The sequence below is a fragment of the Notothenia coriiceps genome, unplaced genomic scaffold (genome assembly GCF_000735185.1).
Source record: "Notothenia coriiceps isolate Sejong01 unplaced genomic scaffold, NC01 NC01_scaffold00037250, whole genome shotgun sequence".
In the NCBI taxonomy this organism is placed as follows: Eukaryota; Metazoa; Chordata; class Actinopteri; order Perciformes; family Nototheniidae; genus Notothenia; species Notothenia coriiceps.
Window position 1 is genome coordinate 2,802,322 of NW_011369951.1, and position 2,869 is coordinate 2,805,190.

Here is a 2,869-nt window from a genome sequence, read left to right on the forward strand (position 1 = left end):
GTTATGACATCATAAAGTGGCCAAAATCTGATCAGCTCATTTTCAGACAGGTTTTTAATATAAATGGATCAGGACAAAAAGAGAGGGGGTCTTTTTTCCTGAAACTTTCAGAATCTCTTTACAACGTGGGCCACATGTTTAAGTAAAAAAGACGTGAAAAAGTGGATTTTGCATAATAAGTGACCTTTAAAGCTACTCAGCAGTTCAAACTGCCTTACCAGCTGCAACATAAAGATAATGTACACATTATTGCACCACGAATTGTAATCCAATTGTACACAATCATTTTGAGATGGACAGGACTTCAACTTGCCACAGTATTTTTGCACTATTACTTCGAATCTGTAATCGGTTTTGGACCGTATTAAAGACATAATCAATAATCGACATTTTCAGTCGTTGTGCTCTTTAGCTGTTCTGGGCCTCTTCGCTCTCCGTAGTGAGTGACCTGATTGGCTGGTTGTTTGTTGACATCCAATCACACCACGTTTCTGCTCCTACACATAGGCTAAAGTATCTCATTGGAATCGGACGATGGGCTGCTTCGTTTAGAGATTATTCACACCTGGTTTAAACTTTATTACGGTCCTGTCTTCGCTTACAGACGCTGCTAGCTCCGGGCAGACATGGAGAGAGTTGTCCTCATAACCGGCGCGAACAGGTAGGTCACTAAAACAGCATTATAACGATGAAGAGACACTCGGTATTTAACATTGCTACAGATTGACACCTGCACGAGCTGAAAGCGTCACTGAGGGAGAAGTGCTTCTAAAATGGGATAAACTGAATGAACGTACCGATGTTTTACAACTGTTATAACAATGCTAGTTAGTTCAATCTTCTTTTATCCACAATGTTATTGTAAGTGCATCCATCACGTACACGTACAGATAACATTAGGGGAATTACAAAAAAAAAGCTAACAGCAACCCATAGCCTACAACAAAATAAGATTGTAAAAGTACCTATACTACTATACTTATGTACCATAAGGAACATCATTATAATGAGGAAGAACCTACATTATTTATAATGTTATTAGATTTATTTTAATGCACAGGTCTGTGATTCTTTAATAATAATATGGGACTTGGGTTAGGGTTAACCCTTGTCTATATTTGTAACATACATTTATGCACCAGTTATGCATAAAATGCTAATTCAATTTTAAAGATATATCCACAGAAGGCTTTTTTTTTCAAATGCATTTAAATATATATGTAAATATGTATTTTAAATATTAAATAAAACTTGCACAGAAAATACATCCAAGATACACAAAATCATACACAAATGAGAAAATACTGGTGTATCTACGGCGGCAGTACTATCTGTGATTTATTACCTCCATCAAAAACATTAAAACTGTGTTACTTTCTCAATACACTCGTACAGAGTAGGTCTATTATAGGTTCTTACTATCAACATGCATTGTAAACATTTTAATTTAGATTTGTTAGAATTTGCGACAACAACCTGTTTCTGTATCTGCCTTTAATATTTATTTCTTCTACAACTGTAATAACAAGTCTTCTATGTTTACCACTTGTTTCACTTCCAAAGTCTGTAGGATGAGAGTCCTTAGGGGTGTTTGTTTCCACCCTAATGTTTGTCTGCCTCCTCTCACTTTGTCCAGCGGCATCGGCCTGGCCCTGTGTGAGCGGCTGCTGACAGAGGACAGCCAGCTGCGGCTGTGTCTGGCCTGCAGGAACATGCAGCGGGCGGAGGCTGCCCGCTCCGCCCTGCTGACCTCTCACTCCAACGCACATGTGGACCTCCTGCAGCTGGACGTGGGCTCTGTCCAATCTGTGCTCAGCGCTGCTCAGGAGGTCAAGGCCAGGTACTGACACAGTGATGTCATGGCACTGTTGATATACCTTCACTCACCTGAATAGTGAACTGAGGTTGACCTTTGTGTTTATCTGCAGATACAACAGAATTGACTTCCTGTATCTAAATGCAGGAATCATGCCCAATCCACAACTGGATTTGAATGCTTTTTTCAAGGGTCTGTTCTCCAGGTTAGTCCCAAAATCCAGTTCCTAATTTACTTTAATTTGCATCCTATAATATTTGTAAGTGGGTTTGTATGAGGAATGTAGCACGAAGGCAGTTTGGAGATGAAGACAGGAGTACCAAGATTCAAATATGTTATTGTCATATGCACAATAGCTACAGAGTAGATTAGCAACGGAAATCTTAGGCTGCAGTCGAATAGTCCATTTAGCTTAGGAACCTTCCTAACCGAGTGAAATGACCCGGAAGTCCCTCAGTGGCAGCCATGATAAGTGCCGTTCGAAAACTCTAGATGATAGGAAAGGAGGTTTCAAACTTCCTTTATAACCTCCTTTAGCTTAGGAACCACTGGACCTCCCTTACCGAAAGGAGAGGAGAAAATGCTGCCCCACAATGCCTTGCAGCCGCAGCATTTACCGTCACACAACAGTCGGCCGTTCACAGAAACAAACGATTATGACGGAGAAATTATATCATGAAAGTTACGGTGCTTATTAAGCATTTTAAAACGTATGTGGTAAGTTGCCAAAGTGCTTTGTTTTGAACGTTCATCAGTATTATAATCAAAAAGAGAAATATGAACGTTAGTTTTTACTGAAATGATCAAATAAAGTCAACATTTCACTGAGCTGTGTGGGGTTTGTTCAACTTTTAAAAGATGTTTGAATGGTGATATACACAGTGATAGATGTTAAGGACTAACGTTTATAATAAATACCAAGGCACACAGGGGATAGGATCTTTTCCTAGTTCATACAATCATACGTATTGGATCATTTGATTAATTGGCCGAGGGATGAAGGGTGGTGAGCATAAGTTTCCACTTTTCATTTTTATTTAAATTCCAACTTTG

At 39.2% G+C, this 2,869-nt stretch overlaps 1 protein-coding gene across 1 annotated transcript in view; it reads right to left on the bottom strand.

The window, feature by feature from the left end:
- The window catches only part of exorh (extra-ocular rhodopsin), a 64,788-nt gene that overhangs the window by 60,586 nt on the left and 1,333 nt on the right, over window positions 1-2,869 (bottom strand). The window lies entirely within an intron of this gene.